Consider the following 17,588-nt stretch of genomic DNA (forward strand, 5'->3'; position numbering starts at 1 on the left):
TCCCTTCCAACCCAAACCATTCTATGATTTTGTGATATCAACATCATCTTCTCCAATAATTTGATATTTTTATCCAAATACTTTTTAATTTTTGAGTATTTATGTGGTATTTTTACTTCTTGTTCTGCATGCAGTTCCTCTGGTATCACATACAATAACCTATTCACTGTCTTTTCCAAAATACAATGTGAATCTGATAACATGACTGCTGCTCAGATTTTCTTCTTTGAGAGGGCTCAGCATTAAACAATAAAATACATATTACTGTAATGTTAAAATTGTGCAATACAGTATTGCATTCAGAACCCACAATTCTCAAGAAGCAGGGCAAGCCTATTTAAAAAAATTAAAACTTAAATTTATACCCACTGACACATAATCCTGCAGTGACCTCTAGAATCTGCCAAACAATAATCACTTTATATAGATGAATACAACCATGCATCATTTTTGCCATAAATGACAGAATAAAACCAACTGCTTATAAACATATGCAAAAATCACCTCTGTAAATTGTAAAAAATATAAAATGTCTTCAAGCAGTTTACATGTGTAATCCATTTGATCTCTCAGCATTTTTCTTGTTCTCAATCAGAACAAAAAAACCCTCAGCAGATACTTCTCAGAAATGTCTAAATTTGCCTTTTATTGTGATTGATTATTGCGTGTGTACAGGAATGCGTACACCCACAAACCCCACCTCAGCGTGCAGGTTTCAGCACAGAAGCAACCCAAGGGTGGCTTCCCAACCTCAGGAATTTAAATGCCTCTCTCTGTGGAGACTCAGAACAAGATGAGAACTCCAACTGGAGATTAAAGTGGAGCACGAGCCTGGCACACAGAGACATCACTTATTCATGGCACTTATGTACGTGATGCTCTAAGTTGGCAGAGCGAGTGCGTTTTCCCGCAGCAGACCTACGTCCCTCTCATTTCTTGAGAGCCAGACACTGAATTCCATTTGTTAAAGTGGTAATTTGCATATAGTCTAATTGTCCTCCTGAAGTAGTAAACAAAAGCCAGGGACCTCATAAAACGGGAAAACTGGACAGAACGCACATCCAACCAATGTGGTTAATGCAACGTTCTCCGTTTATTCGAGAGAAGATGGCAATTTATATACACTTCTGTATAGTTTACAGTTTACAAAGGCACTCTGATTGGCAAGCTAACGTTGTTTATCTTGGTCTTAATGTGGCCTAAACCTTACACTATAAACCTGTGCTACTTCACACCCAGACAGCCCAGTGCTTCCCATCACACCTTAATAGAATTTCTAACTGTGCCACAAACTCTTAATTTCTGTGCCACAAACTCTTAGTTTCTAACTGTGCCACAAACTCTTAATTTCTAACTGCGTCAGAGGCTGGAAGGCCTCACAAGACCCAGATCTGAGGCCCAAACTGGAGTAGATCAAATCTCATTCCAAATATAAATCATGCCCCCTCTCTCTCAGAAATGCTGCAACAATAAACCTTTAATGGGGTAAAATGGACTAACATTGCCCATTTTAAGGGACTGTTTTTCCAACGTGGAGGCAGCAATTTACACAAATAGCAGCCACTGGCTTTTATTTAACACAAGAGCATATGAAGAGAAAAGCAACAGAAAGCAGCGTGTAAAGTCCTACTTGGAGGTTGTGGCAAAGCTGACAGTACAGTAGGAAAGACTAATCAGTACATAAGAGATTCAAGGTTGCCAGCAATTAATTCTAACAGGAACTGAGCATATTAAGGTGTCTCGGTCAAATCCTAGGAGTTTTGAAAAAAATTTAACTTAATCTTTGCCTTCCACTGAGAGTTGGCCAGGGTCCAGACCATCATTGTACGGGGAGATTATAAAATCCCCTTGCACTATTTTCTGTAACTTATTAAGCATATGCTAGATTCCTATGGGAAAAAAATAAAAAGGGGAAAAAAACTACTGAACACATTTTGTTGATCACGGAAGGAGTACCTGTTCTTGTCACCCCAGTTTTTCAGCTGGTTTAGGGCCCCCCTTATCTTAGTCATTTTCTTAGGTACTAGCAAACTCAAGATGTCAAACATCACTTTAATTTTGTCATGCTAGCATATTTGCAGCTATGTTCCTGTCAATTTTGAATTCCAGCTTTCAATCAGAAACACTTCTGATTACTTCCCAGCAGCATAATTTTACAGGCTCAGTAAAAAAAACCTAATTCCAAAGCAAAATGATAGTACACAGCATTTCTAAGAGAATTACTATTTTTACTGGCTTCAGTGGCAAATGTAGATATTCAAATATCTTGTGTTCAAGAAGATTATGTTATGAAGGCAAATTAATTCGAGTAATGGCCGACAATATTTCAGTTTTTACTTGTGAGCAGAATTTGAGCAACTTCATCAGTGCCCTTCTTTTAGGACACTGAAATGAGCAGAGCTACAGTCCTTCACTGGCCACAGGACAGCTAAAAATGATTGCTGATATTTACAGAATCACAGAATATTTGAGTAAGAAGGGACCTTAAAGAACATTCAATTCCAGCCCCACACACTCCACTAGACCAGCTTGAACAAAGCCCCAAACAACCTGGCCTTGAACACTTCCAGGGATGAGACATTCCTTAGTTTAAATATTATAAAAATGTCTTCACCTTAATGTCTTTAGCTTAAAGGATATAAAAATGTCTTAACAGTTTTAAGATTTTGTGATCACCTGATATGAGAGAAAGGAAAGCAATGATCTCCAGTGTATCCAGACATACTGCTTCCCATTTTTTGCTCCTTTCTTTGTCCTTTTCCATTTGTTCTCTGAACCCACTGGCTTTTTTTCCTCACAGTCTGGCTGTGGAACTATCTGTCAGGAGCTTTTATGGCCATTCAAGCACTCCTATTAGAATCACTTTGCTTTCCTTGACAAGAACTTCATGCTTTACTCTTCAGAACCCAAACAGAACTTTAACATAAAATACTGGCTCTCACTAAAAGGAATGAAAAGGAGTTGAATGGATAAACAAGACACTCTACATTTTATTCCAAGCACTATTACTTCTTCCTAATTCCTTCTAGAACACACATGGAATAATCATTATATGAGAAAGGGGTTTTGTTTTTTTGTTGGGGTTTTTGGCTGTGTTGCTTTTTGGGGTTTTCTTTTCATTAAATACCTTTCTGAAATGAAGAAGAGCATGAGTTCTCCTATTTTCTTTCTATATAAAGCATCAATTATTTACAAATTTTAGTGTCTCCATACTATTAGAAGCAGCAGGTGCTGAGTGCCCTTTTTCCCAGACCTAACATCCTGAACTAAAAACCAGGTAATCAACTTCCCTTGGCATTGCTTTCTGATAATTTTCTCAACTTCTTTCAATTTCTTCTAATAGCAATAGAGGGTGCTTGCTGTTAATCCTGGTATCTTTTGGGATCTGCAGTTTCTGTATGACTTTATTTTTCTTATTTAAATGGAGGTTACAAATTCTATATTTTTCTATGTGCTCGTTCAGTAAATGTAAGCTAAAAAACCAAAATGCACTTATCTTTTCTATATATTCTCTCTTTTCCAGATCTGCAGTTATCTGCAGAACTGTGGATGAAAAGATTTATCAAGTAAGCATACAGCAAAAAGTCTAAGAGGAATGTTTGATATATCAAAAAATAAAAATCAGTTTTCTCCTTCTTGCTCTTGCTCCGACTGCAAAATGGAATACACATTAATGTGTTACAATCTAATTTATTTTCTTTTTAAATTATAATCAGGTTCCAGGGTTAGTTTTTCATAGTATAGATTTGAAACAGAAAATAATTCACGACTCCAATTTCCCTTTATCTTATTATATTGATAGTAGAGAGATGGGGCTGCTCAAGCATTACAAAGTAATTTTATGTTATTTTGCTGAGGTTATTGTTATTTTGTTATTAAATTATTTCTTCTACCGAGTTTTTTTAAATATGATGATTCATATCCTTAATACATTAAAGGATCACTGTATGGAAATATCTGACCAGAGCCATAGCACTGAATTATGTGTGAATAGATGAAGACACAGCTTAAGTACACAGAACAGACTCAATCCACAGCATAAATATAAAGAAAATTTTAAAAAAGAATAGTCTTAAGGACATTAGAAACCTCAGGTCTTGTTTTCCCAAGCTATAGTGGTTCTAGGTCATACTAAAATTGCAAAATAGTAATACAGAATGCCTTGTTAGACAGAAATATCAATATTTTAGAAACATCTAAAATGTAAAATATATAGGGTTTAGCAATATTGGCAAAAAACAAGACCAAAATATAATTGAGGCCTCTTTACAGGTTGCAAAAAAAAATATCTGTCCTAATAGTTTTCTATTTCTGTCCTTTTTTTCAGTTAAAAGACCTCTTTTTTCTTTAAACCAGCAGGCAAGCCACTTCTCATCAGAAAGAAATGCATTTGAAGATTGTGGTTTTAGCCATGCAATACCAGCAGCATCAAGCATTAAATATGGAGATCTTTATTAGTGTTGTTATTATTAAAGAGATTGGATGGAGATGGTGAAGAGGACATAACCAGCAATTGTGGGAAATAAAAGTATTATTGCCTCCTACAGAAATGCAAATGGGGCTGGGTTGCTGAGAGAAGGAATGATTGAAAGTTCCACCAGACTGAGCCATCAGGCTCAACCCTTGCAGTTCATAGATTCATAGAACCACAGAAGGCTTTGGGTTGGAAGGGACCTTAAAGACCACCTAGTTACAGATTCCCTATTGTAAATGCAGGCAAACCCAGTGGGAAGAAATGACCATGTCTGACTCAATTCAGAAGGCTGGAATATTTCTTTATAACTATGCTAAATTATATTAATATATTATATAAAAGAGGATACTAAAACTACATACTACTTTCTCTGACTCTAACACAACTTGTGCCCCTCTCTGAGAGTCCAGCCCCAGGTGGGTTGGACTGGATTGGATTGGATTGGATTGGATTGGATTGGATTGGATTGGATTGGATTGGATTGGGTTGGCCACCAGGCTCAAACAATCCTCACCAGAATCCAAGCAATCACCCCAGGTAAACAATTCTCCAAACACATTCCACATAGGACAAACAAGGAGCAGAAATAGAAATTGTTTTCTCTTTCATTTCTCTCTGTGCACCTCTATGAAAATCCTGAGAGGGAGAGAACTGTGCTTGCCACAATTCCCTGCCATGCGCAGGGAGACCTTCCACCAGGACAGTTTGCTCAGAGCTCCATCCAACCTGACTTTAAACACTTTTAAGGATGGGGCACTGCATCTTCTATGGGAAAGTGGCTTACAATTCCTGCAGTACAGGTCAATGTTTCCCCGTTTCCAGTCGCCCTTGACTTCACTGCCATGGCTTTTCAAATATCATGGAGCGTGGCTTCGTAGCTACTACGTTTGTTGATCCCCTCAGGACCCTGGAATGCATCCCACCACGTCCCATAGATCTATGCTCTTCCCTTTTACAGTATTGAACACACAAACCAAGAGGATGGAAGAAGAAATTGATAGGCACCAGTGTTCTGTGCAAATAATTTTTAAAGCATACGTGAACATCCTGGATTCTTTACCAAAGCGTACTGCAATATTGAGTAGGAAATTAGCTATTTGAGGGTAAGTCTTCTCATCATAACTCCTTTTTATGTTAATATTTTTCAGCATTTTTAATGCAAATTTGTATATAGTAAGTTTTAAGCGGCATAGTGAGTGGTCAGACAAGAAATACAGAATTATTTCATTTCCTATGAGACAAATTTGTTTGTTAAGGGCCCTTTTCCAATACATAAGTTTGTGTGGTTGTAACAAAAAAAACTACAAATATAAGAACCAGCATTATGAAACTTGCAGCAGAGGACTTGTGGTTTATCATTTCTGAAAGCATGGAGTTGATAATAAAAGGGTAAACAAATGATGTGTATAGAAAACCATGTAAAAAAGTCTGATACTGCAAATGTCTAACCACATGGTTTCAGCAGGAGGTCAGGAATATAAATAGGAGTTAAGAACCCCTGCTGAACCTGGAACATGGTTAACTTTATATACTTGAGTAATATTTAAATCAATGGGAATTCTATATGCTATTAAGTAATCTTGTATTTAAAGGAATAAAGCTGAGAATATTCTTCTCAGTTATGTGCAGTTACTTACACATCATTCAATATCTTTTTATTTTCATATATTTTAAATTCACATTTCAGTTTTCCTTATGGTTTGATGAACTGCATAAATGTTTGGTTTTATTGATATTTTGTGAATAATGAGCTCCACTGGTACATTCTTGTAACTGATAAAATACCCACAAGTTCTGCATTTAGTCAGCACATATATCTTTTGGGTTCTGAGTTGCTAAATGTAAGAAATTTGATCATAGTGATATTTAAAAATAATGAGATCACTTAGTATTATAAATTAATTGTAATAAGTAGAAATATTTGTTTGACGTGTCACACTATTATTTTTTTAGTGGTATAAATCCATCTTATTTTACCAATTCACTTATAATGATATGGTCATAATATATATAAATAGTTCCATATCAAAATGCATAATTTTATTAATCTATTTTTATTGCTCATTTTAAAACTAATAAAACATTCTTGCTGGTTTTGACTATTTTATATTCACAACTATTAATATTATATTATATTTACATATTTACTAATTACAGTCATATATAAACAAATGCAAAAACACCTAACCCGTTATAAGAAAGGACAAAAAGCTTCACTGTTTTCATCCTAGTCAGACTAAGTAAGAGTGCCCATGGTTCTCAATCCTGAGCAAGAAATAAAGGCTTCAGGTAAACTCTGATTGCAAAACCTGAAGCCAGCTACCTCTAGACAGTATAATCTCTGGGTGGTATTTTTGGTGATGAATCTCTGGTAATTAAGAAATATCTACCAAGCAGATTTTATATATGAAAAGCAAAAGGCATTGTGAGAGCTACTTTAATTTTAGATTTAATTTGAGAAGGTTGGATAGAAGAAAAATTCTTCCAGCTTTAAGGCTGCCACAGACCTCGAGTTTGAAGAGTCCATCAGACTGAATCATTGATCTTGAGAGCATCTTCAAACCACCAAACTGGGAAAAAAAGAAAGGTCTGATCTGTTTGCTATTGCTAAGTCTTGTTTGTCGTGTGTGTGTTCTAATTTTTAATACATAACTTTGACACATAACAAGCCAGGCTGTTTCCCAAACACTGCATCTGTGTACAAAGGAAAGAATAAAGGAAATTATATGGCACAGTTGTAGCATGGCATATTAAAGTCTCTTTTAACTTACAGCTTTCAATTTTACACTTGTAAAAAAGTTAATTTCATTTTACACTTGTAAAATATTCTCATACAGAAAGATGCAATGAATACACAGATTGTGACTATCACATTTCAGATGTGAGGTTCCTTGTAGGAGAATATGTTTCTTTAGCAGTCTATAAAACTTTTAAAAGATTTAGTTTGGTCAGACACACTTGTCTAATGTTACCCTTTTTTATCCAAATCATCCTCTTAGTCAATCAAAAAATAACTATGTTTTCTGTAACTTTGAAATTTCCAGTCTTATACTGAATCTTATGGTACAGAAACATACCAAGGCAGGTGACACACTGCTTTTCCAAGGAAGAAATTTTAAATTTATTGTCGATTTCTCTTAGGGTTCTGAAGGTCAGGGTGACCCCAAGAGATCGAAAAGAGTCTTTGCTTCCCTGAGTCCTAATACAGCCAAAGAAGGAACCTGGAATGCTCCTGGAATGCTGGAATGAATGTGCTTTCAAGGTTGTTTTTTAATTCTTACCTAGACATTCTTTCTCTGACTTGCCAAACTCTGGCCAGCAAGGAGGCCATAACATTTCTGCCCTTAGCCCTGGGCAGCTCCCACATTATATACTCAAAACTACGTGTCTATGTTGACAATTTCTTCACCAATTCCTCTCATCTATGTTAGACAGGGTGTCCCTATCCTAAACCAGTAGAAAAGTGTCACCATCACACTAAGGCATGGAGGACAAGACTAAGGAAGAAAAGGCTAGGACACGCCCAAATTCCTCCGTCTTGTACCCCCTTGAACCCCATTCTAAAAATCCCAAAATTCTACTTTTCCACCCTGTGTTAGTTCAGATATCACACTACTCAAACCCTTGTGGCTTGTAATTCCTAATCCAAAATTGGAAGATTTCCATGGGCTAAAATCAAAGCCACAGCTTTTTCTGGCTTAATGCCAAGGCCTCCAAGACCCCTGCCAAGGTATTGAGACAGCCAGAGCAGCCAGAGGGCTGTCCAGGACTCCAACAATTTATAATTTTAGGTTCTAAATACTTTTGCCTCTAAAATGGAAAGTGAGAAATATCTATTCTAAATCATTCAGGATTTAAGGCACTAGAAGGCTACTACTGATGTTTGATCTTAAGTATAAAGCAATCTGTAACAGCTGTGACATTATAATAATAAATATATTTTCATTTTCACTGGAACATAAAGCATGTAATAACTTCTCTAGTAGTTAACTAAGACAGTATCATTATGACCCACTAACCTTTGGTATATTTGATAGCATTAAAACTATAATGTTATCGAGGCTGCATCAGAGACTCCTTTTTGTGGCCTTTAGATTGAAAATAATAGCAGATTGGTGTGGTTTTACTATTGATTTTAAACCTAACATATCAAAGTGGTGCTACCCATATGAGGTCCACAGTGTTATCAGTCTCAGAATGGTTAAAGCAATGATATGATTTTCATTTAGTGCAACAATACAGATTCTTTGTGTGTCTTAGGCAGTGCTATTCTTTCATTTGCAACACAGCATTAATTCTGATCTGACAATTTTAATCTTTCATACAAGATGTTCAGCACTATATCATCCATGTGTAACTGCAAATGTCACAACCATTTAAGGGCCAAAAAGGTATTGTCATCCCTATTGATTTTATTTTGATTTTTTTTTTGAGAAATTTGGAACAGGCTAAAAAAAAAGCTATTAATTCTAATCCATAATTGTTCTCTGGTATTGACAAAACTACTTAACTGTAGTAAAGAGCTTCAAATATATTAAAAATGCTCTTAGCCATCAGAACTAAAAAAGTAATAGATGGGAAAGAACTGATTTAATAGAAGTCAGCCCAGAAGTCCAATAATAATTCCTGGTCCAAATTTGTCTATAAACACTAAAACCAGTATAATGCCACTGTAAAAACTATAACAGAGAAGATGAGCAAGAAGAATATCAACAGAAAGTTCACAAAATGGGAATAACTTTTAAAAAATTGTTTCTTAGTTTAGTTTTCAATATTATCACTTTCAGTGGTGAGTCATAACATAAAATGCAGCATCTATGACAGAAAAATTAATATCATTTCAGGTCAATTGAATATATCAACTTAGTTATCCAACAACAAACTACAAATGACATTTTTCAAAATCATCAACTTTCTTAACTTTGAGTCAGATTACCAGAGCACTACTTTTCACCTGATCTCATTTTTCTCTTCCAATTATTGTTAATCTTAGAGAGATTTTTTCCCTTCATTTTTTGGTTCAGGATATTGTATTTTTGAAGCAAGGTAGAGCTACAGGATATGGAATCTTGCCAGCTTCCGATTAACAATAAAAATGTTAAGAGTATTGGACTGTAATATAATGATAAGATTAAACTGTGAAACAGGTTTGATTATAAAAGACCTCATCTGAAAAAAAAGGTAATCCTGATGTGAAATGTTATATATTATGGTTGAGAAGAAATAATAAACCAACTTATACATATACTAAAAGTTAAAATATTCAATTATATTTTAGAAGACATTCTTATCAGTGGAACACACTTGTTCTACCAAAATAAAAGTTGCATAATTGGAAATTAAAAAGTTATAGTGGCGTCCTTCAACTTTTTCCAAGGTGCTTGTTAATTCTTTCTCTGGAAGAACATTTATCTTATTTTGGGGTGGAGAGAGGAAGGGGAAGAAACTGACTTAACCAACTTTTATTTCTTTCAGTTATTTTCCTCTTAGCTACACTATTCCTGCAAAAATCTCCTGTGCAGATCATATTTTAAGATAAGTATTAAACCAGTAACCCATGGACCTACCTGAACATTTGCTTATTCATTTTGGACATGGAAACAATACAGAACACAGCTTTTCTTTACTTTTCATTTTGATTAATCATCCTGTTCTGAAGGTGTGAGCTTTAAACTTTTGGTAAAATGTTGTTTCAGGTATCATGGTTGGTTTATTCGGGATTTTATAGATACATTGCTACCTCCTAATTCAGTTTCCAATACAAACAACATATTAGCTTCTTCAGAATGATCAAATACAGTGGCTGTTTGAATTAGATAAAATCAAAACATTAAATTTGCTGAACGGTACACATATTTGACTGACAATTCATTTACTCATCTCAGATTCAGAAAGGTTTTTGTAAAACCCCTCTCAAATCTAGAACAAACTTTAGGACTTTATCCCATTAATCCTCCAAAGCTGAAAAACATAAAAAATATAAAATTTGCTTTCCAGTGTGTCCTGTTGGTCATTCAGGTCAGCAGATTCAGGCTGCAGAAAACAAAGTGGTAGGTTAACGGGTCAAACTGAAAGTTGAAATGTGTTTTATTGTGTCCCAGGATCTAACCAGGTAATTCCTCTTCAAGGGATTGGAAAGAACTGAGGACCACAGAGGCTCAGAGGTGTCACAGGTTGACTGCATTGGTAACCCCACACTGACACCCCTCCCTCCTAGGACTGTGCCTGGTATCAAATTAACAAACCCCTCTCATCAGTACTTCTTAATTCTGTTACATTAAAGAAGTCTTCTGCTCTTCTGCTCAAGGCAGAAGTTGTTATTCTTTAAGAACATTGCAATGGACACAGGTTTAATTCACCACCACTAGGTTTTCTGACCCAGGTGAGCATAAACAGATTTATGCAATAAAAAGGTCCTGGGAGGAAATGTGAAGTTAGGAGCTGGGACACAAATGTTCACTGTGTAGTCCTGTGATTCTCTGCATCATGAGAACAAACCACTTGCTGCTGTGAACTTACAGCCATTATTACTGCCATCAAAAGTAAGCAGATTACACCCTAAAAGATGAATGGTAGGAGATACCATTATAAAAGCCACAATCTTAATGAAAATATCTAATTTTATGGTCTGCTGCTACCATAATTTTCAGGATTTCAGAAAAATATTTTTGTTTGTCCTCTAATTCTATTTAAGATATTGTGTTGAAGGCTTTCATTTAGAAAATGTGCATACCCTCATATTTGAATTTAAAATATTCACAGATTTTCTAGATCACTAGGGAAAACAATTATATTACATGCTGATATGCTGTTGATCCTTTATAGATGTTTAAGCAGCACTCAGCATTTATTTTCCATTTTGCTTTCTCTATCTAATGAGGAATTCTTTAGTGCACTTCACTGTGAAGTTCAGCAGAACACAGAGAATACTGAAAACAGAGAAATGTGGATATTATAATTCATGTTGTCTCGAGTTTATTCTTCTAGACATGCTATTTTACATGAAATAACCCAAATATGACTGCAGCTTTCTTTCTCCTTGGACAATTGGCACTGTTCTAGTTCAAAAACTGTCGTTATTTATGAAATACTATATTGGTTCTGTTACTGATAAGAAAGCAGACGTAAAATAAGCTTTAATGTTCCTTTGAAGAGGCAGGACATGCGTGACACTCCATTTTGCCCACATGTATAAATGAACATGGACATGTACTCTTTGTCAAAAAAAAAAAAAAAAAAAAGAGAAAAGACAGCTAAAGGTTCAGAAGATCTTGATTTTGGAAGAATGCTCTTCATAAACACTTTGGTGCATAACTTCATGGTTAACTGAAAATATGCTAGTACAGCATCTTTACAGGTTATTGTTACATGGCTTGCAAAAGTCTAAAACTATTCCAAATGTCAACATAAATGCTAAGAATACCTTCCAGCTAGGAAAAAGCCCACTGAGTCTGGGCTCATTGCATTACATTTCACTTCATTTCATTTCATTTCATTTCATTTCATTTCATTTCATTTCATTTCATTTCATTTAGTCAGACTTCACTCAAAGCAACTAAAAATACAAATTTAACTTTCACATGTTAAAAAAAAAAATATTTTCATTTTATCAAATGTCAGCTGAATTTTGTATTATTTTCCTTACTTGCCAATCTGTGTAGCACTATGGTCTTGGGGAAGAGCTACTGGAAAGCTGCCCAGTGGAAAAGGATCTGGGGCTGCTGAACATGAGCCAGCACGTGTCCAGGTGGCCAAAAAGGTCAGTGGTGCTCTGGGTCTGTGTTAGGAAAATTGTGGCCAGCAGGACCAGGGCAGTGACCATCCTTCTCTGCTTATCACTGAGGAAGCCACACCAGTTTTGGGCTTCTCACTACAGAAAGAACATTGAGGTGCAGGAACATGTTCACAGAAGGACAATGGAGCTGGTGAATCTGGAACCCAAGTCTGATGAGAAGGATGTGAAGTTTATATCAGATGTTAAGAAATGTTTATTCACCAAAAGAGTTGTCAGGTGTTGGAATAGGCTGGCCTGGGAAGTGGTAAAGTCACCATCCCTGGAGGTATTTAAAAGGAGTGTAGATGTGGCACTCGGACGTGGTGACTCGGCAGTGTTGGGTTAATGGTAGGACTCCATGATCTCAGAGATCTTATCCAACCTAAATTATTCTACTCTAGGAAGTCCCCTCCTTTAAAACAAAAAAATATTTGCAATCAGTTATTGCATTTCAACAAAACAAGTCAGCTAAGCATCACCTTTACAGCCAAAATGCTGTAGTAGGCATATTTTATACCAAAGTTAAATTTATCTTTCCCTCTGTATTGAACTTCAATATTTTTGTTGCAGCCATTTTGTAATTGTACTAATGTGCTTCTTAAAAGCATATTATGGTAACAGCTTTGATCCAGATCCTTGAAGGACCTTGTAAAGCACAGAAGTTTTGATTCATGTGGAAGCTAATAGAGTTAATTCCACCATGTGTATGTGCTGGAAATCAGACTCAATCACCTGGCCAGTGCATTTTAAATTTGGCAATCTTTCCACTCAATTGATATCAGCAGATTGTTGAACATTCATGGGTCAGAACTTTTTATTAGAAGACCCTGGTATTATGCTCTTGTTTAATGCAATTAATCATTGCTCTTTCCATCCGAAGAACTTTTACCTTTTGAGAGTTAATTTACTATATAATGTTTCATTTGATAGGCCCTGAACCTTCTGCTCACGATTTACTTGACATCACATTTTCCCCACTCTTTAAGTTTCAAAATCACGGTTGATTTCCTTGTAATGAATAATTAATAAAGTAAACTGTTCTGCTAGATGAATTAGGAAGGAAAGCTAAATAGCCTTTTCCCTTCATAGTTGGGGTACAAAAGTGTTGTTGCTAAGGAAGGGTATGAATAGATGCATAAATGTTCAATTCTTTCACAGTCTAGCAGTAGCTCTACCAACTAGGTTTTGGTACAGATAAACATTAAAAAACTGAATTACAAGGGTTTACATAAGGAAAAAAATCCAAACCGAATACCTGCCCTGATAAAGAGCAGTATTTCTTCTTTAACTTTTTAAAATCTTTCTGAGCTCTTCTGAGTTCTTCTAATATAAATTGAATTGCTATACTAAGTGATCACCACAAAAAAATAAAAAGCAAAGCAACAAATAAGAGCAAAAATAGAACATCTGCACTGCAAATGCTACCAAAGCTAAGCATACAGCTTTTATAAAGAATTACTTTACAGTGGCAGCTGACAACAGAAAGAATTGTAGTTATGCTTCCGCATGTTCCAGAGCACATCTGCAGAAATCTCTACTTTCTCTTGAAATCCCTGTCTTCTATTTATACATCCCAGAAGAAAAACACATGTTCATGTTCAGAAATTATATACAAACTTTCATTTCTCATACAAGTACTTCAGCCGAATTAAAACAGGAGTAGCAACAGCAAATTTTACATCAGAAAATGGAAGATGGATAATTTTTAATACATTGGAGTCACCTTCCTTACCAGAATGTCAAGGATTCCTATAAAAGCAAATATCCAGCACACATCACGTTTCTTAGATTCAGTGAATTCCATCTTGCTCCTAAAAATTCCAAAAGAAATTTCTTTACAGCTTTCTCTGGACTAAAAGCAGAGTTTCTCAGAGGAGTAAGAAACTGCACTTCTCTTTAAGCTAATAACAGCTCCTGAATGAGTCTCTGCCATAATTTAAGCAGCCTAAGGGTGTAATTATACAAATGAATTATTGAAAGGTAATTTTACTCTATTTTGGCCATTCTGTTCAAAGCCTACATATTTATGCTCATTCTCTGAGGTAAGTGATTTGGAAAACATAAATGTAAAGTATTATGCAACAGATGATGGTGCCCTACTTACAAGAATATTAATATTTTCTTTCTTACATTAAAAAGAAAAAAAAAGTACAGAATATTAATTTCAAAATCAGTAGGAGAAACTTCTCATTAGGAAAAAAACAATCCCTTTAAAAAACCCACTCTTCTCTAACATCGCATTACCAAAAATTGTAAGCTAATATTTCAAATTTTCTTTTTATTGTTTGCCTCACAGTTCTGAGCCTTGCAGGGCTTTTCATTATCACCTTTCATAAGCCAGGAAAAAGAGATTTTCTCTATAAGAATTCTGAAATAAGCATGGGCTCATATAGCTCCAATTTAATTGCAGCTGTAGTGGTACTTCTGATTAAAAGTCCCAGACCATGCAGGGGAAAAAACTGAATGTTTCAATGCAAGAAACATCTTCAAGAAGAGATCTCAGTGACCTGGGAGTATTTTTTCACTGAATATGATCCTATTAGTCCAGTGTTTCTTCAGTTTTTCCACATTAGAAACTATCTAGCATGTTCTAAATAGAATTCTTTCTTTTTATTATTGCAAAGGCATAGTTGCTGTGATAGATAGCAACAGAAAAGTGCATTTGGAAAAATCAATAAGAGCAAAGGTGTGAAGGAGCTTGTTCTTTGTCACTGCAGTTTGGTGACTAAGATGAGCAAAAAGACTTACAGAACAATGATATACCAAAAGCTGTTCAGAAAATCAAAGGCAAGCCCTTCTAAGGAATAACTTGTCCACAAAATTAAGAGTTTTCTGGCGAATAAACAAAAAGCCAAGAAAAATTCCCTTTGACCTTTGGATAAAAACAAATTGGAAGTTACGGTCTTCAATTAATAGAGTGCTACATCCTGCAAGCTGCAATTATAATTCTGAGCATTTTTCCCCCTTTCTATGTGCCAAAGTTCACTGTTAGATTGGATGTGGATTTCTTATGGTTTCCCTTTGAAGGTTATGGCCACTTCATGATGATAATACATGAGGGGAGTTCAAGCCTCAGGAAGGAACCTCGTGGCCTATTGAGAGCAATGAGAACATTCTTGCCTAATTATTCACCTACTTCAACCTCAGGGTTTGTCTTCGAAATATTTCTGAATCTATCAGCAATGAAACCCTTCATATTCTCTGAAATACTTCAGGTGGGTGAGACAAATGTGTTTAACTTTGTATTGTAAAGAGAAGGTAATACACTGACAGCGTTTTTAGCCAATCTTTACTTATTATAAGATTTAAAAAATGATACTGCTCTCCTCACTGCAATGTCATTCATAATGCAGCTTTGTTTCAAAATAGCAAAAAAACCTTCTAATATCAGTAGTACAGAAAGTAAGCTATCAGTATTTCCAATTCACAGTTGTCTACTTAATTTTAGTCTTCAAAAACAAACAGAAAAGTAAAATGTGACATGTCTTGCTGAGATTTCAACAACACACATCTAAGTCTCTTTTTGACTTAAAATTATTCCTTACAAGAAATACATATGCCAACCATTTAAATTTATTATATGGTGGAGGCAGTGCTTTATCATTATGGTTGAAAGGTAAACTTTTGAATTTCTTGTTTGTGACTATTCTAATGTATTACCTTTCATAACATTGGGTTTTATTAAAGCCCACAAAAACCCCAAAACCCTGTAAATACAGAAATGCCAGCTGTATATCCTGTATGAAACATGTTCAGGGCAGCTCTGTCTGGAACAAAGTGGATAAGTTATGATATTGAGACTTTACCCTGCCTGTGATATAGGAATGCTGTGCCAGCCTGAGCCTGAAAGCAGCTGTTTATCAACTGGCAATGAGAGGAACACTGTTTAATTAACCAAACAGAGTTTTTTAGATTGTCTGCTCACAGGAAAACACGAGCTAGCCACTGCAACGCTCGTGATGGTGCCACCAATACGTCCAGAAAACAATTCAAAGAAACTGGATGGAATGGAAAGCAAAAAGAGGTGTTCAGTGGATCAATTTATGCAGGACTAACAAAGCAAGTGAGCACCAAAATGTGACACTGTGCTCTCAGGAAAAGCACCTCTATATGCCCACAGGGACTATCATTTGTTGTTACTCTGGCTGCACAGATCAACCAATTTTACATCTTAGAGGCATCCTTTAGCCTCTCCTTGCTCTCAGCAAGGATGGCTGAATTGACTTCTGCCCCTAAAGGTTGCTAAATCCCAAAATCATCATGAATCAGGGCTCTTGGACACGGTGGTTCAATATATTAACACAGACTAAAATCAATGCTGGTTTGCATTATGATGCTGAATTTTGAATCACAGCACTTTAGGACCAGACCCACTGCTCTTTAGCCAGTTTTGGGACTTGTAAGTGCCACTCAATGGATGTGATGGACAGCTGGAGGTGGCAACCTCTTAAATTGTCCTAGCTTGGACTCGTAAAGCTTGTCAAAGAGAAATCATTAAAAAGAAATACCCTGACCTTCCCTATTTCCTAGTCTAGCTTTCTACACTTCTGCTCCTAGAAAAAGGGAAACTTTTATGTGTAGGTAGTAGTGTCTGCAAACTTTTCCTTTCCTTTTCCTCCATATTTTTCTCAGTTAAACTGCAAATAATCAGACAGTATTTTTTCCTCTTCCCTTGTTTAGCATTTTTTCCTTGTTATTTTGCTTAGCTAATCACCTTATGCCTCACCTTCTGCATTAAATTAAATTGCCTCTTGATTTGTCATAATCTGAACAACATAACAAATGTAAGTGAAAAACCTAGAAGTTTTCATCTCAACAATTTTTAGTATGTGAAAGTTAAAACAGTATCACTGATTATGCTAATATTTGGAGTTCAGTTTTGATTCAGAGACAGATTCTGCAACTTGTAAAAGTAGACATGAGTTGATTAAAAGAGCTAAAAATATATATTTTTTTCATGAGTGTCTGTTAAATTCTTTCCCTTACAGAAATACTACAAAATATTATTTTATACATAGAATATCTATTAAATTAATACAAGACAACAGGATGCCTAAATAGTTAATTTTCCTATATAATAGCTATCTTTCCTATATAGTAGCTAACTTGTCATATAGTTGCCCAATAGAATGAGCTAATTACAGTAGCCTTTCCTTTGTTTATGAAAAAAATATGAGGTTTGAGTTTTTTTCTCTTTGTTTGTTCCTGTTTAAACACAGTTGTGGAGGACACAATGAGTGCAAGGTAGGAAACAGCTGAGCCTGTCCAAGATTGTTCATTTATTCAGGGCTCTCCATGTTGGAACTCAAAAAGAATTTTCTCCCAGGCTGACCTGCAGGA

General features: G+C 35.5%; 1 long non-coding RNA gene across 1 annotated transcript in view; it reads right to left on the bottom strand.

The window, feature by feature from the left end:
• The window catches only part of LOC146767727 (uncharacterized), a 42,382-nt gene that overhangs the window by 10,735 nt on the left and 14,059 nt on the right, over positions 1-17,588 (bottom strand). The gene's annotated exons all lie outside the window — the stretch shown is intronic.

The sequence above is a fragment of the Lonchura striata genome, chromosome 4 (assembly GCF_050655825.1).
Source record: "Lonchura striata isolate lonStrDom1 chromosome 4, ASM5065582v1, whole genome shotgun sequence".
In the NCBI taxonomy this organism is placed as follows: domain Eukaryota; kingdom Metazoa; phylum Chordata; class Aves; order Passeriformes; family Estrildidae; genus Lonchura; species Lonchura striata.